General features: G+C 40.5%; 1 protein-coding gene across 6 annotated transcripts in view; it reads left to right on the plus strand.

Moving 5' to 3' along the window:
* ARHGAP24 (Rho GTPase activating protein 24) overlaps nucleotides 1-19,283 on the plus strand; it is a 352,414-nt gene that overhangs the window by 137,942 nt on the left and 195,189 nt on the right. Inside the window, exon 1 of one of the 6 annotated variants that reach the window (XM_084625629.1) lies at nucleotides 12,930-13,052. The exons of the other annotated variants lie outside the window; for them this stretch is intronic. The gene's annotated coding sequence lies outside the window, so the exon portion shown is untranslated. Of the gene's footprint in view, nucleotides 1-12,929; nucleotides 13,053-19,283 lie in introns of those variants that run through there. 6 annotated transcript variants of the gene reach the window in all.

Below are 19,283 nucleotides of genomic sequence, written 5' to 3' on the forward strand. Positions count from 1 at the left end.
AACAGTTGATATTAAACTGTCTTATTCCCACTGATGTTTTCTACTTCCACTCCTTTTAGCAATTCTGTTTTTTTTTAAACAACTATATTTGTCTTGTTTTTAAAAATCTCTTTTTCGTGGAAAATCATTCTATTTTTAAGTCAGTTTTAGGTTTCTTGGGTCCATCTTCCATCTGCTTAATGGCTTGAGGTGAGTTTTAATATCTCTGTACATTCCACACTCACTCTTTTGCTATCTGTACTTAGTAGAATATCACTTCTGTAAATGAATCTATAAATGAGTTTTGAAACAGCAACTGCTTGTCTCCTGCTACATGTGAAGCAAAGGTATTAAATAGTAACACAGAAACTGCTCCTCTTTCCCCTTGGCACACAGTGTTTAGCTTACTTTGAAGTCCTCACTAAATTTGGCCATGGGTTTTCAAGCACCTGATACAGTACACGGCGAATAGAATAAGATTTGTACCTTCTATTATGGCTTTTTTTTTTAACCCTAAGTTCTCAAAACACTAAATAATTTAGTTGTACAAATCTGAGAATGTTTTATCCCCATCGGGAGAGAAAAGCCAGGAAACTGATATTATAGAAATTATAGATATTATAGAAAATGTTTATTGCTGAATAAAGGAATCACTTTGCATCACTCAGTGGCCTTCAGGTCTCTGACAACTAACATAAAATTATTTAACTGGTCTGTGCTTCAACAGTTTGTCAATCTGTAAAATGGGGACAATAGTACTTACCTTTACAGGAGAGCAGAATGGCTTTATTCATTAATGTGTGATGAAAAAGTGGAGTTCTTCAGATGGAACGTGTGCAATAGCCATTCATAGTATTGTGATTTTTAATTTATTTATTAAGTTACATTGATGGAGCTCAGCGTTTGGGGAAAGAAGCCCAAAATACAAGAAAGTTAAGCTGAAGAACATACATAGGTGCAAGATTCATTTCTTTAGTCATCAAAATTTTCTGTAATCTCCATTTAATTAATTCTTCTCTTCTGGCCTCATTAATTTGCAATACCAAAGATCATGTAGCAGCAGGATGGGGTGGAACTTAGAGTTTGATTCTAAAATGAGACACACAAACTGGGACTGTTGATGTCAGGATATGTGAGACATTGGAATGTGCTTGCTGCAACTCAGCATGACTTATCCAAGAGGGGATATTTTGAGAGGGTTTCTGAACTCCGACGTTTGGAACAAAAGCTGTTTCCTTTCAATGAGGCTCCCCTTCTTCTGAGAAATCAGAGACTGGATTTCCCTGGCTAAATCTTCTCATGAGTAATTGCCATGTCAGATTCAATTATATCCATACATGCTACTGGTCTGTTGGTAGCTTACCCAAAATGTTACTGGAGTGTTGGGAACATGGCTCGATAAGCAAACTGGCTTCTCTTGTCTTAGGCAGGAAATATCACTTCTGTACAAACACAGAGCTCTGCTGAAAAGAAAACCCTTTATATAATGCGCAAAAATGCATGTCTGTACTTTCATCACATTTACCATCCTACAAATATTCTGTTCTCCTCACTCTGGGATAACTGCAGATGCTGAAGCATGTTTAACATATTACCGACTCCTTTGCCCACATGCCATGAAACCTGATGACTAAGTGTTAAAATGGCTTGCTGTTTTAACTCATTTCCCTACACTGATTCTGATCTCAGCCTGATATGAAGCAGGAGACCCTGATGGATTTAATTGCTGCTGCCAAAAAGATGAATGCCTCCCCCTGTACATGCTGACAACCAGCAGTGCCTCTTCATTAGTCGTCAGGAGCACAAAACCTCAAGGGCATTGGTGATACTACCAAGTGAACTAATTGCGCCTGTGATATCTAGTGCACTTAGCAAGGAGGCTGTTTAATTAACTGGATATCAGTTTTATTGCGTACAGATATCTCAGTGCAAACACATGTTATTTTGTATCAAAGCCCCAACTACTATTCTTGTACTGCAACTCTCCTAATCATTGCTGTTCAACTTATTACCAGAGTGAATATGTCTTATTTATTTGGGAGATGGAGCACCTCTTTATTTTTATTGTTTTACGTGCACAAATGTGTTCACACACACACACACACCACACACACACAGAGTAAGTTTAATTCTTCCAAGGAAATGGTGTAACAAATCAAAAGTGCCACTTTTTAAAATGAGATCAGAGCTCCCAGAGAACTGTAGGGTCAGTGAGCCAAGAAAATGAACCTAGTGCAGACTCTGCTGCTTGTTTTCTCACAAGGTTAAAGCCGAGGTCTCAGTGTGAATAAACTCTCTTCCAGCTTGATGAGAAGTCATTATGACATGTAAATATTTGCGATTCCCATACTAAGCTTGCCTCCTCCAGTGTTCAAGTGAAAATAAATATTTCTTTAAAAAAATAAAACAATGTAATTACAATTCTGGTTCACACAGTGTTACCCTTGTACCAAAGTCTGTGATATTTCCAGATGCTGATCCCTGCAGATCAGTACTCTGAGCCTCAGGTTTAGCCATTTTGTTGTGTTTATTGCAGCTATGTGCTGTTCAGGACTTAGGGAAGGGCTTTGCTTTCAGGAAACCTGCTTTTCTTCCCAGCATTAGCAGTGATTCTTTGTGTGACCTTGTACAAGTCACTTATGTTCTCTGTGCTTCAGTTTTCTCCTCTATAAAAATTGGTATGCTAATACTGTTGTAAAGTCCGTTGCATTTCTTGGATAGATGGTGCTCTGTTAAATTAAATATTGTGGGAGCGGTATTTCAGAAGCATCTATGCATCAATAGATTACCTATTAGGAATATTTGTGGAGGTGATTGCCATGTGATAAATCAGAGCCATGTGATTTAAAAATGCCCCAGAAATATTTCCTTCTACTGTCCCAAGAGTGGAATTTCCCCCTCACAATATCACACATGCCTGAGTGCCAGGATTGACAAAATAAAGTCATGGCCTAGTAGAGTTGTGTTTATATATACAATGGCCACAACCCTAAAGTCTATTAACCTGCATAGTTAGATACTGGATCTTAAAAGTCCTGAGAGAGTCCAGTTCTCTGATGAACCTTTGCACTCTCTTCTATCACAGAGGGCCTGAGAGATCAGGTTTCTAAAATATTGTATTTTTAAAACTAGGCACGCTATTTTAGGTCATTTGTAGGGGATATCAGTTGCTGCTGAGCCCTGATGGTAGCTAAGTCATTTGCCTTTACAGGGAGAGGATGCAAAAATAGGTTCAATAACTTAAAAATCTAAAACATTGCCAAAAAATTTTTTTCTGTGACACACATGGCATATTCAGACTATAGAATAGTATGGTAACACAATTATATCATCTCTTGTCTTGGATCACATGCCTAACTTTTATGAAATCATGCTAATAATGTGCCCACATTCACATAAATAAAACCACACCCTATTTGTATTCCATGTGTGTGGAGGGGGGGCCTTATAAATATAAAATACATGTGTTATGTATAAATTAGAAAAATAAGAACTTGCTTAATAAGCACTATTCCCCACCTACGAATCTAATTTAAATAGATGTGAAAAATAAACCAAAAACCTCTGAATGTTTGTAGCCTTCTTGTACTTTCTTTTGAAATAATTCTTCTGTACTTCTTGGTCAGCTTTTCCAAATGACAGAACATTGCACAGGATAGAGTACTGCACAGTTACTTTAAAGTTTCCTATAACTGTATCTTCTTTAACACCTTTTGCTGCTACTCACCCAGTTACTACAGCTAAGATCAAAATGTTCATTTTATAATTCTCTGCCAATTATTTTAGAAGCAGATTACTACTATTTCTGTTTCCCCCCCTACATTTGAATATTCCTGTCATATTCACAATCAGGTCTTTTTTTTTAAATGGAGAAGTAAATACTATCACTACTCATTTATATGTTCAGCCCCTTCTGCATAGGCTTTTCTATGGCACTCTTGCTGTAGTATCTGATGGCTGGATGCTGTACAAGACTTCTGAGGAGAACGACAGCTGCACCTTTAAAAGCCCAGGCAGGAATTTTGCTAGAGTCACATCATGGAGCTAGGGGTAGCACATAAACCAAACAAGTTTACACTAGAAGCACCTTGGCAGTATAACAATACCAGTAAAGCACTCCTAGCGTGGACACAGCTTGTACTGGCAACACTGTGTTTTGTCTTGTGCAGAGTTAACAGCAATCAGAGAGCTCAGTTAGCCCACCTGGTTGCACTGGAAGGTAGGCCAGGCCTAATTAATGAATGTGTGATGAAACCCAGCTAGGGACTGGCTGGGTGGTGCTCTAAACAAAAAGTTTGGAGTGGAGAGAAGTTTGCCGGGAGAGAAGGAGGAACTCTGCAGTTAGTTTCCCAATAGTAGGAGTGAAGAGACCTGTAAGGCACAGGAGGGCTCTGTCAGGGTAAGGAGAAAGCCTGGAGAAAGGCTTGGTTGGAGGAAGTCCAGGGAAGTGGCAGCAAGGAGTCTGGTGGAGTGAACTTGGCTGCTTGTCATGGGGGGCACTGGACTGGAACCTAGCATAGAGGGGAGGCCTGAGTTCCCCTACTAGTCAATGGTAAGGTGGAGTGAAGCCCCTGAAAAGGGGATATGGGCTCCTGGAAGCCCTGAAAAAAGGGTAGACAAACCACTGGACCCAAAATTGAGGGTAGCAGCTCGGATGGAGGGTTTGTACCCTTGGGAGTTTTTTGTTGGACTTTCTTTTGCCCCAGCAGAGGTGGAATTAAACATGACCTGTCTGGAAGCCCAAGTCACAAAAAGAGGCCGACCACTGTGGGACTGGAGCAAACATTGCCGGGGAGTGCTAACTGGGAAAGAGCTGCTATGCCATGCCCAGCCACGAGGGAGTGCGTCAGCTGTAAGTCGACTCTTCTGCATGGTAGTATAGCTTGTTCCAGCCCCACCCCGCCCTCTCCAGAGCAAAATACATCATTTTGTTCTGTGTTAGAACAGTGCTTAGGACAACGGGGTCCTGGTCTATGGTAATACACTAGTAACAACAGCTGTGGTTTTTGTTTGTTTTTTGTTAGTATACCTTTCTATAATAGGGCTTTTGCCCGAACAGCTGTGTTGGTCGAGGATCATACCTTACCCTCTGAGTGACATAGCTATGCTGGCAAGTTTGTAGTATAGACCCGGCCTAACTGTTGGTAAGAAGGGACAATTGATAGCTATAATCTATCTAATTCTGTGTTGCTAATGCCCATACTGTTGTAGTCTCTATGATCTGCAGATGACGTTTGGAATGAAGTACTGACCTTGCTGCTGTGGCAACCTTTTCATCATAACTTGGAGCTAATGAGTGTGACAGGTTCTCTTTTGTCATTGCCAGCTTTAAGTTTTAAGAAACTCCAGAAGAGGAAGCCCAGCTTGTGATATGTGCATCACATGTGTGCTGGAGCCAGAGGGGAGCTGGTTCAGTATGATGTACATCCATCAGGAGCTGAATCACTTGTAAAGAAAGAGCATCTCCTCTTCGGCACCTCAAAAAAACCCATACATCCCGTGACCTGTATATTATGCTCTGTTAAGTATGGGGTGCAATAATTTGTTTACTAGCCTCCTATCTTTGTTTTCAGCTTAAGCCCTGGCCCTCTTGTGGTGAGGATCATGAACACCCATGAAGTTATAAACAGATGCACTTTCCTGCTGGATAGTCTGTTTATGATTATGACTATGTATTGTTGCATGCCAGCAATATGCTTGGCACCGTATACTGCACAATATACATAATCCCTTCACTACAGAGTTTATATTCCGAAAAAGATTCAAATGAAATAGAAGGCAGTGGGAGAACCAGAGGTGGAGACCATTTGGGGATTTTGGTGAATATATTTTCTTAAAAGCCGAATTACTAACAATAATGGTGATTTATTAATACACTAACTATATCTTTTTGCAGAACTTCGGGCTGATTAATTCAAATCAGCGTGTACAGTTTTTATGCCTATTAAAAGATGTCTGCTAGTTCTATATTTGCATGTCTAAGTCTTTCGGATTCCAGCTGCTAAATGAATTAACCAAGGTTTCATCAAATTTTATTATATTAAGCAAAAAAATAGTGCTGTAGGTTAAGGTTTCTACAGATGTCCCAAACTATCTAAATACCCTAGTTACCCACTGAGACTCCCAAAATGGACTGATGTCTGTCTGTCCTTCAAAATAACATGCTTTGATTTATAATAGTTTATAATAGTTTATAACATTCAATCAAGAACCTCGGTGTTTAATAAATGACAATTAATTAAAAGCCTAATACCTGCCGTATTGAGTAAATAGTGGTATCCCATTTTACGGAGGAGGAAAGTGAGGCTAAATGGGTTGCCTGAGATCACATGGTAGGTCAGTGGCAGAACTGGGAATAGAACCCAGAACTCATAAGTTCCATCCTCTGCTCTTCCTTGTAGCACTCCAGGAAGTTTGTGCTGTGCTTCAGGGAATGGTAATACACAGGTATTAGTGTGCTAATTAGCATGTGTCATGCTCTGGATTCAGGAATAAGGATACTCAAGATGGCAACACCCACTAGGTTATTTTGGACCAATAGATTATATACCCAGTGTTTGTGAACCAAAGAGCTTACCTTTGATGATAAAGTTTGTTACCTTTGGGTGGTCATTAGTGTATGAGTGGTGTGGGAATAGAAGTTCCCTTCAAATTTCCTCACTGACTTTTAACGACTGTGTTTAGTTTGTAGTCTATTTTGTCACTGTATGGGCACTGTTGTGCCTTATTAGCGGTGACCTTATGCATAGGCCTGATAGCTGGCTGCTTAGGGCATGGTAGGAGGCACCAAAGTTCTCTGGCCTCCACCCAGCTGTGCTGCAGTTGGTCTTTCATCCTCAGGTCTCTCCCTAACAGCCCCAGTAGCAGAGGAATGTCAGTCCTTATTTTAAGTATTGTCAGCCTTTTCCCCCCTTTCAATCTTGCTGAGAGTGCTGGGGTCCCCCATGCTTGTCTGTGGAGGCTGGGAGCTCTGCGGGGTCCCCCACGGCAACTAGGAGCCTGTGGGGGGTCCCACTGTTGCCTGCAGCAGCTGAGAACTGCAGCCCTGCTGCTTTGGGACTGAAGCAAAACATTTCAGAGGTCTCTGGAATTACGGATTCTGTGACTTCCATGACCTCGGTGACATAATCTTAGCCGTAACTATTTGTTGTTCATCATGGTGAAAGCCAGATCAGCTGTGCCGTCTGGTACCCTGCAGAGCTACTTTTCCTCTTCTTAGGGGTGCAGCAATCTGCTAGTATCTGCGTTCCTTCGAGCAGGAGTACCAGTTTGCCAAGTCAGCAGGTGCTGAGCACATCATTTCCATAGTCCTGGTGAGTGCCTAAGCACCAGGCACCAATCTCTCTTTGGGTTTGTCTACATAGGGACACTCAGGAAAGTTATTCTGAATTAACAAATAGTCTGAAACAAGGTGGATTAGTTAAACTGCATTAACCCCCTGTGTGAACACTCTTATCCAGAATTAGTGTCCTTCAGTGAATTAAGTTAAACCATGTTAAGGACACTTTATTTCTGGATAAGAGTATCGATATAAGGGTTTAATGTGGCTTAACTAATCCACTTGAACGTTAATTCAAACTGACTTTCCTGAGTGTCTCCATGTAGACACAACATTTAATCTCTCAATACCAGCCTTTTAAGTGCACCATACAAGAGGTGATTCTGGTGCTGAGCATGGGATGCTATTCACTGCATGGGGCAGTTACAGACTGTGCACCTGCTAGGCATTTGTGTGCAGGTCAGGATATTCTTGTATCTTCTCTCTACGTTGCATAAGCACTTGCGATATTAAGCCCAGAGATTTCAATCTTTGTTAATTAAAATGAATGTTGAGTGTATAAGTTGCGACACTTAAGTAGTCACAAAACCTGGAGGGTTTTTCCCCTGTGCTGGGGAAGTATTTTAGATCCATCACATCCTTACATACACGTTATTCATAATATTTCCTGTTAAAACTTTTTTTATCTTCTTGCAATAATAATAATAATCAGGCACACAGCTTTAAAATAAAACCGTCAAGTTTGATGAAGAGCAATTTAAGGGATGATTTTTAAAAAAATCCTCCAAGGAGCTTTTCCAGTGCCTGATAATACATAAAGCTGAATGATGTTTTCCGTGGGAGGAGGAAAGGAACTCTGAGTATGTTGAAGCAAGCCAGACACAGTAGCTGATGTTCTCTTTTCATGTTCTGCTTTGTAGGCTGCACGTTTATGGGTGCAGCCTGCACTTCAGCCCATGCGCCGATTGTGTGCAGCTAAAAGGCCAGAGTCAGAATCTGCTCTTTAAAGGCTTCTTTCAGAGGTAATTATGAAAAATCTGACAGAGACTCATAAGCCAGTGTGCTGGACGCCAGAGGGAAAGGAAACCACCCAGGGAGGGAGGGTGATCTTTTCAGTTTGCCAACTGCAGCGCAATGAGTACAGGGTCTGTTGGGAAGAACCATCTGCTACCATTTGGAATGACTTGGCTGTAAGAGCACAGAGCTTGTTATTGTCCTCGACCTTGGCGGGGAGAAGCTGGCACTGAGCCCACAAGTCTGCTCTCTTTTAGAAGAGATAGTAGAGGCAGGGACATGGTGTTAAAACATCAACCGTCTCTGTCTGTCTTTTCATCCTGCAGCATAGTCTCTGCTGGAGTGGGATGGGTGAATCCAAGACACTGAATACCTGTCACCTGCTGCTAAAGAACAAATTGTGTTGAGTGAATGGATTTAACTCACTCTAGTTACTCAAGCAAAGGATCCCAAAATTATGACCAATCACATGCCTTTCAAGGACAACAATACTGCTAAGCTCGTATAAGCATAAGAGTAATAACGAGGTTTGTACAGATTGATGAGAGAATGATTTGGCTCTGAATCTTGATGGACTTCAGAGAACATCAGTGTAAATCAGGAGTATAACTTCCATTGAAGATAAAGGAACCACACCGGAATAGAACTAGTACAAGAAAAGTCAGAATCAGGGTGGTGGTGTTTTTTATATGTATCTCAAAATAAGAACTGACAAAGTAACCTGGCAAGAAGAGCAGACTGCTTTTTACTGCAAAGTTATCGTGGGACCAAAATAAATAGACATACATATTTAGGTTCCATTTGTTCTGTTTTGGATAATGCAGAGAAGTCATGGTTTTGAGAAGAGTTGTGTGTTTGAAACCATTGCCACTTTAGCTGCTCCAAGATGTTTTGTCAGTCTGTTTACTGGACATCTATTTCCACATTGGACATATATTGCAGATAAGCTGCAGGAAGCAGGCAGGTGCCTGTTAGCTACAGGTGTTGGGTAATGCTTAGATCTCCTCACTCTCCCACCTTCTTCCTTTCCTGTGCTTGTTTTATCTTGCTGTTGCAAATAGAGTGGATCAGATAGTTTCAAGAGTTATGATGTGCAACATTTCAGATAACTGTAGTTGAGGCTTCATTTCCTTGAAATAATAGGTATTATTTCCAGATAGTGGTATGTGTTTAAGAAGGGGTGTGACTAAATCAAGTGTTGCATAAACAATACAAAAGCAGAGCCTAAATGTTCAACTGCTCTTGTGATACAGAAGTGAGCTCGTGAAACTTGTTGTATTTTGTATGATAACTACAAAATAAGCATTTATCTTTGGTTTCTTTCTGACAGATCCAAGATTTTATAATTAAAATTCAATGTTTTGATTACAATTATGTATTCACATGCTTTTAATACAAATGCATTAAGACAGTTGCATCATTAGAACAATAATTATTGAAAATCATGATTACAGTGGAGTTACTGCTACAGCATAAAATCAGTTATCTAGTTAGTTATAAGGGAATGACTGTAATCATCCTACACACATTACCCTGGCACTCAGAGCTACTATCATAGAGAGAAAGGGAAAGGACAGCAGAGAAGAGAAGGAAACAGGTGACCTGGATACTGTGATACTGGCCCTGAATGTTGATGCTGTGGTTGGTGTTCTGAATGTGCACAGTATATCTTCACTCCAGTATTTTGTTCTCCCTACGTGTATCTAGAGGCAGTCCATGCAAATCCAAGAGAATTGTACCCCAAGAGACTATAAATCTATTTATTGTGGCTCCACATTACCCTTCAGGAAAAGTTTGTGATACCCAGCCAATCTTTATTTAAAATACAATAATTGCTGTGTTAAAACTGAATGCATATTTGGGAGCTTCTGTTAAAAGCCCTGTTAAAAGAAAGTTAGACTTCAATGCACTGAAAGCCATTAAGAGCATTCCCTAAGGGCTCTTTTCCTTACAGTGCAGGCAAAACATCTTTTAAAACCCAATATATCTCCAGAGAAGTGAATTTCTTTGCAAAAGAGGGGTATGTGTGTGTCTGTGTGTGTGTGGATTTATTGTGTGTCAAACACAGCTGTGTCTACACATGGGGATGATGGGGGAGGAAAAATGTAAAAGTTGTTTTTCACTTGAAAGTGCTTTTCCTCTCTTGGAACTTCAGTGATAAAACCACAATTCAAAGACATCTGGCAGTAAGTTTCAACACCAGAGACTGGATAACTTAGGTTTTTGTTCACGAAGTATGATTATTTGTTTGACCTTAAGTACCGTTATGGCTGCAGCTTTTTTAAACATTAGGTCTTTTAACTTCTTCTGCCTATATCCTGAACAGCTCCAATTCAATATCAGCACATTCTTTAAAAATAAATAGGTTAAAAACTCCTTTCTGGAAATGATATGAATGCTTAGTTCTCAAATTACCTTTCTCAAATAAGGATTGGACTGAGATTTGATCAGTTTTTCAATAGTAAATGCCATTTGACTGATAACACTATGCTTAGAGATTTAACTACTGTGTAAGAAGATAGTGTTTGTCACACAGTGGTAAAACTTTGATCATTACTTAGGAGACTTGAGTATAGTTCCTGTCTCTTCCACTGACTCATACCATAACGTTGGGCAAGTCATATAAGTGCTGTGTGCCTCAGATTACTTGTCCCATAAAAAAGGGATAATATTTTTTAAAAGTGCTTTGAGTTTTTTGTTCTATAGGGCAAATTCAGCCATGTCACGAGTGCAGTGCCATTGACTTAAGTGAAGTTATACCTAATTTATAATTTCTATGTACTCATTACCATAATTGTTCATTTTATTATTAATATCCTATAATTAGGATCTACATTTAAAGCATCTAATGTATTTTGAACTCTTTGTTAACTAAAGGGTAGCAGGCCAAATTCAACCCTGGTGTAATTGGGAAGAGACTCCTTTGAAGTAACTGGAGATCCATCCCCTTAGAGTTGGATCTGGCCCAGCGTATTTTTGGATGCCATGAAGGCAGGGTAAACATTAAATAATGCAGTTTAATTCTTCCAATTTCTCCCTCCCTTCTCCCAACACAAGTGGCTGAAAAGCAAAACATCTGAGTTTTGCACAGCTCTAATGGTGAGGAAAATTCTGGTTCTCTTTCACAGTTTCAGTGTTAATCTCTATTCCGTTATGTTAAGTGATGGGGAGATTGTTTTATAGGTCGTATGCCAGTTCTTGTAGTGGATACGCCATTCATTTAAATATAGGGTTACCAGATAGCAGCTATGAAAAAAACGGGACGGGGTAGAGGGTAATAGGTGTCTATATAAGAAAAGGTCCCAAAAAACAGGACTGTCCCTTTAAAAGTGGGACATCTGGTCACTCTATTTAAATATTATGATGGCCAATCATGACAGAACATATTTTTTCCAGGCTTTCTTAAAGAAATTTTAACAAGAGATGGACTTTTTCCACTATCAAAAGGAGAGAGAGACGGCTGACCTCTCTCTGCCCCACATAAATGCTTTGTTCTTCTGCAAAATAAAGAACACCATCTTCTGAACTGACAAGCTTGTGTTTCCTTAAGTATACCATGCTCAGGCATGTGCTTGTTTATACTGTGGTGTTGTCTTGGTGAGCATTCTGAGACTAATCTATAAATAGAGACCAGCTTCCAAAAATCTGTTTCTTAATCCCCTGCTGAAGTGGGTGACCAGACAACAGAAACAGCTTGTAAACAGATAAAGCTTTGTCCCTGATGTGATGCCAAGCTGTTAGCCCAAAGCCCTGGTTACTTTGCTGCTGCAGCTTCCAATTCATTGTCAACTTTGTATTATAGCAGCATCCTAATGGTCATGTAACCAGGCCTTTGGCTCTCCTTGTACTTATGCTGGTCTATTCCAGCTTTCTCACTGTACCACTAGGGGAAGGGACTGCAACACTTATTTCTGACCAGCTTTTATCTCCTCATTCCTGCTCTGCCTGCCTTAGTGTCAGGAGTATTTTCATCCTCCAAGTTACCCAAAAGTCTGTCATTGCATTACCTCCCAGTTCCTTTTGCAGTATTCATAGGAATACTGATTTGCTTTTACTAAATTGCCTGATCTCACCGACCAAGTGTGAACACCAGGGAGCTGCACAAAAATTCATGACAGTGGAAATGGAATTCCACATGTGGGACTTCTGCAGAATACTGTGTGAAACAGAGAACTTCCATCCTGTTTGAAATGAGAATTTTTATCCTAGCATTTCAGTGCCTAGGACCATGACTCTTGTTTACTGCACAGTTGTTTTATACAATTCCAAGTACAGCAGAAAAGTTGCTGCTGTCTTGAACAAATCTCTTGGTTTCTCCGAGCTCCTATGACTTTGTAACGTTGGGAGTGATATAAAAATGAGTGACAACATTAATGTCTCTCTCTTTAACTGTTGGTGATGTACTTTGCTAGGAAAGTATACCACAACACTCCATCTGCAGCTTCCTGCCATGGCAGCTGCAATGCCCACAGCAACTAGTGCTGTTAATGAAACCCTACCTGGATAAGGCTGGTGAGAGCTGCATACCACCATATGATGGTTCTGTAATCTTTCACTATGCCCAGCCCTCTCTGTCATCACCCTACTAACGTGCTTCTCTACAACAGACTCTCACTCCTGCTTGTCAGTTCCAGTGAGCCTTTATTGCTTTTGGGAATGCATTATGTCAGCTATTCTGTTAAGCTTTTCATCATGTGATCTAATAAGCTTTTGCCAATGTACTTGATGCTCATGTAAGCAAATGACAGAGAGTGAAGTGGCTTAACATGCAGGCACTAAGGTGAGTAGATATCCTTATGTTAAGACACATCTGTATTTATTACTTTTTAATCTGTGTCTTAAAGTTCATGCTTTGTGGGCTAGTATATTAACCGTTCTAACAATCTAGTGTATACACACTTAGTTTTGCACTGATGCTTTTTTTTCTCCCAGAAGTTAGTTTCAGGTATAGTATCATTGGCTCAGTTTTCCTGCCTTGTCTGACCAGTGTGTTGTTGAGATAGTTTGGAACAGAGATTGGATAGTTTGGAACAGAGATTGGTATTTTTTTTATTTGCAACTGCAATTTGTATATTTATATGGGCAGGCAGGTGTTGACTGAGAGAAAGAGATAGTATATCTGATGATCCTTTTATAAATGTGATTGTTTTACTTTTATTTGCATACCTGTTGGTCAGGTCTACATAATTGATTCAGAATTCCACATGAGCAGTAACCATGGTATTTTATCAGAAGTCACGCTTTGTTCTCTTTCCTATGCTCTCTAAAATATGTGTGTGAATTTTAATATGTATACACACATATAATATTAAAATATGGTATCATTCATCCAACTTTTATATAACCTGTCTGATTTAGATTCAAATACCTTTCATCAAAATGTAGCTTGCTGTTTGAGAACACTGATAGATTCTGAGCCAGATTTCACCCTCAGAATTTAGAGCTGTCACTGAATTTATTTTAGTGGGACCGAGGGCAGAATTTGGACTTTTTTGCTGTAACTTATAAACTCATCCAGAAATATGGTTTGTTTCATAGCAATAAGGTCTCTTAGTTGCATGCACAGTATCTTGGAGGAATTTCAAGTAGAGAAACTCCTTTTTAATCTGTACAAAAGTTCCCAGCTCTGGGTTTGGCAGCAGTGATCTGTTGCTGATTTTGTTATTGTTTATGATTACTTTGCATAGAGAAATTAAAGATGAGCAATTAAGTCCTTTCTAGGAAACCAGCAGTGTTACCCCAGGGAGGCATTTGGTTCACTGAATTTTGATTATCAAAATGTAAATTCTGCTGAAACAATGCAATATGCTAAAAACTATTTTGAAGATGTTCTGTGTCCCAGTCACTCGATTATTCCGCCGTCTAGATCATGACCAGTGTCCCATTGCCCAGCTCACTGACATGGTGGGACATGCTTTATAGAATGGCTGACACGCTAAAGCAGTCATTCTCAAACTTTTGTACTGGTGACCCCTTTCAAATAGCAAGCCTCTGAGTGCGACACGCCACCCCCCCCCATAAATTAAGAACACTTTTTTACATATTTAACACCATGTAACACTGCTGGATGCAAAGCAGGGTTTGGGGTGGAGGCTGCCAGCTCGCGACTCCCTGAGGGGTCCCGACCCCCAGTTTGAGAACACCTGCTCTAAAGGCATTAGTCAGAATAAAGTCTTGCTGCTATTCTCAGGAAAGGAAGACTGGAACAAATGGCTGATATAAACCGATTCAATGCGGGCAGGAGACAACCCTACCAATGAGAATTTGAAGGTTCATTCATATTTGAGATGTTGTTTTTGATCTTTTTAAGCAAGAGGTTGCAGATGAATGACTCATCTGACACCATATTCAAAACTATCAAAAAAGTTATATATCTGTAATCGCAAATATTCTCAAACTTCCTTCAAGGGAGGAAGGCAGGGGAAGCTGGTAAATCATGTGTGCTTTTGTCTCCTGCAAGTGTTGATGGTATCAAAGGAAAACTTAGTCCCAAAAAATTAATTGTGTGTATATGAAGCCTGCATGTAACTCAGTGCTACTTTCTTGCTGTAGAGTCTAGATTACATTGAGGGTCAGTCTGATTTTGGAGAATGCATGCTTGCTCTCTCCCAGTTACAGGACAGGTTTCAGAGTAACAGCCATGTTAATCTGTATTCACAAAAAGAAAAGGAGTACTTGTGGCACCTTAAAGACTAACGAATTTATTTGAGCATAAGCTTTCGTGAGCTACAGCTCACTTCATCGGATGCATACTGTGGAAAGTGTAGAAGATCTTTTTATATACACAGAAAGCATGAAAAAATACCTCCTCCCACCCCACTCTCCTGCTGGTAATAGCTTATCTAAAGTGATCACTCTCCTTACAATGTGTATGATAATCAAGGTGGGCCATTTCCAGCACAAATCCAGGGTTTAACAAGAACGTCTGAGGAGGAGGGGTGGTAGGAAAAAACAAGGGGAAATAGGTTACCTTGCATAATGACTTAGCCACTCCCAGTCTCTATCCGCACAGACACACCCCTGGAACCCTGACCTGGGATATTCTATCTACTACCCAAGATCCATAAACCTGGAAATCCTGGGCGCCCCATCATCTCAGGCATTGGCACCCTGACAGCAGGATTGTCTGGCTATGTAGACTCCCTCCTCAGGCCCTACGCTACCAACACTCCCAGCTACCTTCGAGACACCACTGACTTCCTGAGGAAACTACAGTCCATCGGTGATCTTCCTGATAACACCATCCTGGCCACTATGGATGTAGAAGCCCTCTACACCAACATTCCACACAAAGATGGACTACAAGCTGTCAAGAACACTATCCCCGATAATGTCACGGCTAACCTGGTGGCTGAACTTTGTGACTTTGTCCTTACCCATAACTATTTTACATTTGGGGACAATGTATACCTTCAGATCAGTGGCACTGCTATGGGTACCCGCATGGCCCCACAGTATGCCAACATTTTTATGGCTGATTTAGAACAACGCTTCTTCAGCTCTCATCCCCTAACGCCCCTTTTCTACTTGCGCTATATTGATGACATCTTCACCATCTGGACCCATGGAAAAGAAGCCCTTGAGGAATTCCACCATGATTTCAACAATTTCCATCCCACCATCAACCTCAGCCTGGTCCAGTCCACACAAGAGATCCACTTCCTGGACACTACAGTGCTAATAAACCATGGTCACATAAACACCACCCTATACCGGAAACCTACTGACCGCTATTCCTACCTACGTACCTCCAGCTTTCACCCTGACCACACCACATGATCCATCGTCTACAGCCAAGCTCTGCGATACAACCGCATTTGCTCCAACCCCTCAGACAGAGACAAATACCTACAAGATCTCTATCAAGCATTCTTACAACTAAATACCCACCTGTGGAAGTGAAGAAACAGATTGATAGAGCCAGAAGAGTTCCCAGAAGTCACCTACTACAGGACAGGCCTAACAAAGAAAATAACAGAACGCCACTAACCGTCACCTTCAGCCCCCAACTAAAACCCCTCCAATGCATTATTAAGGATCTACAACCTGTCCTGAAGGATGACCCAACACTCTCACAAATCTTGGGAGACAGGCCAATCCTTGCCTACAGACAGCCCCCCAGCCTGAAGCAAATACTCACCAGCAACCACATACCACACAACAGAACCACTAACCCAGGAACCTATCCTTGCAACAAAGCCCGTTGCCAACTGTGCCCACATATCTATTCAGGGGACACCATCACAGGGCCTAATAACGTCAGCCACACTATCAGAGGCTCATTCACCTGCACATCCACCAATGTGATATATGCCATCATGTGCCAGCAATGCCCCTCTGCCATGTACATTGGTCAAACTGGACAGTCTCTACGTAAAAGAATAAATGGACACAAATCAGATGTCAAGAATTATAACATTCATAAACCAGTCGGAGAACACTTCAATCTCTCTGGTCACATGATTACAGACATGAAAGTTGCTATATTACAACAAAAAAACTTCAAATTCAGACTCCAGCAAGAAACTGTTGAATTGGAATTCATTTGCAAATTGGATACAATTAACTTAGGCTTGAATAGAGACTGGGAGTGGCTAAGTCATTATGCAAGGTAACCTATTTCCCCTTGTTTTTTCCTACCACCCCTCCTCCTCAGACGTTCTTGTTAAACCCTGGATTTGTGCTGGAAATGGCCCACCTTGATTATCATACACATTGTAAGGAGAGTGATCACTTTAGATAAGCTATTACCAGCAGGAGAGTGGGGTGGGAGGAGGTATTTTTTCATGCTTTCTGTGTATATAAAAAGATCTTCTACACTTTCCACAGTATGCATCCGATGAAGTGAGCTGTAGCTCACGAAAGCTTATGCTCAAATAAATTGGTTAGTCTTTAAGGTGCCACAAGTACTCCTTTTCTTTTTGAGTTATAGGACAGTTTTAACTATTTTTTCTCACTAGACTTGTCTGTTCTAAGTATACTGTCTGTTCAAAGAGTTACAATAATCATTCCAGGAGGCTTCATTTTGTTCCTGATTTCTGTCTGTGCAGTAGTGAAATGAGGAGACGATAATAGGAGATTATTTGGGGTCGGTACTTGTGTAGACTTCAGAAAGAAAATAAAATGATCTTTCCAAATTCTATGGCTACAGAGAGAATTCACACAAAGTTCCATCTCTTTTTGAGTCTTCTTGATCAGATGGAAGGCATTTGGAAACTGTTCAGTCACAGTCTGTAAATAAAGCCCTGCAAATCCACGGATATCCCTTTACATCTGCAGACCATTTTTGCTGATTGTGGATGGATGCGGATCCAAATTTTATATCTGAAGCCCTGAAAATCTGCAGATTTCTGTGGATCATTTTTGCAGATTGCGTATCAGATGCAGATACAAATTTTGTATCGTGCAGGGCTCTATCTATAAACACAAGGGTCCCCAATCCATTCTCAAATATGCACATTCTGGGTCACATCCTCAATTGATATAAATTGGACCTAGGTTGACTTATATCAGCTGAGGATCTGGCCCAAAAACTGCAGTTGGCTTCAAAAAGTATTGTAAAATTGCAGTCCAGATGTCTGACAATCCTTCCCTCTATACGTGTCTGATCCAATGCTTATCAAAGTCAATGGTCGTCCACTGATGTTGGATCAGGCCTTAAAACAGAAATCTTAAGAGAATAAAATATTAGAAACACAATGAGCTATTTGATGGTTGCTTTGCAAACTTCTCTTTTTCTAAACATTAACCCGGTGATGTGGACAGCTAGTGATGCCTTCCTGAGGGCCCACTTATCCCATCATCTGTCTTTCTCTTACAGACAAATAAATCTTTCTTTATAAGCCCCTCCCCACCATCACCACAACCTCCCCCCCCGCCAAACCTAAAACCTTATAAGCAAAGTAAGTAAGTAGACTGTTCAATTTAAATTTAAATAAAAAACCCTCACCAACTTTAAAATAAAAATTGACTGATCTGTGTAACTGAAAGGTTTTATATCAACGTGGTTTTAAAATTGAGTTACCTTGTGCTGCTGACTTCCCCCTACTTTAAGTTGTATAAAAAATACTTTCCAGGTAACCGTCAACGCCCCAAAATGTTGTAATATTTTCCATGCTGCCTTTTAACCAAAACAAGTAACACAGTGACAGTAGTATTTCAAATCTGTTGTAGTCCGGGGCTGCTTTGAAGTCCCAGAAAAACAGAACATACAGTAATCATGTACTGTGAAAAACAACTCAAGCTGAATGGTTTTTGTTTGTTTGTTTGTTTTTTTTTGTTTTTGTTTTTGTTTTAAATCCTGTTCTAGTTAGGTAATAGAGGTGTGAGGGGGTGGTCTTATAATGAGAAGTCCCAACAAAGTTCAGGGCTGCAGCTATGACTCAGGAGTAGAAGGGAATTATTTCTCATGAACAGAAAGAATCTGTCAGTCGGGGAAGAGACTGGTCTTTGCTCTAGGGCAGTGGTTTTCAATCTGTGGCCCACGGACCCCTAGGGGTGCCCAGACTATGTCTAAGATTTCCAAAGGGGTCCACATCCCCATTCAAAAATTTTAGGGGTCCACAAATGGAAAAACATTGAAAACCGCCACTCTAGGGAATTTGCCATACACAGAACAGTCAAAAACAGTACACGGTGTGAGAGTTGGTTTTAGAATCAAACAGTAAATTGGGGGGAAAAAAAGTCTGTTTCTATTAAAGTGGATGCTTAAAAATAAGACTTTACTGGTTTTTAAGGCATATTAAACTCCGTTGAACTTGATATATTATACACCTGTGGGCCGCTGTGCCTAGGCATGGTCTCCTTATGGTATAGAAGAGCTGTGATAGCTGCCCAAAGTCAAACAGGAAGTTAGTATCAACCTTTTAAGCTCAATTTTCAAATATCAGCTCCCCACCCCCCCCCCCCGGCTTCCACGCAAAAAGAAACGGATCTTCCGAAAATGTCCTGCATTTCATCCCTGGTAACAGTTACTTTCCCCCTACCCGCTCTGGTAGTCTGACAGAAATTG

The sequence above is a fragment of the Lepidochelys olivacea genome (genome assembly GCF_965140295.1).
Source record: "Lepidochelys olivacea isolate rLepOli2 genome assembly, chromosome: 4".
NCBI classification, from domain to species: Eukaryota; Metazoa; Chordata; order Testudines; family Cheloniidae; genus Lepidochelys; species Lepidochelys olivacea.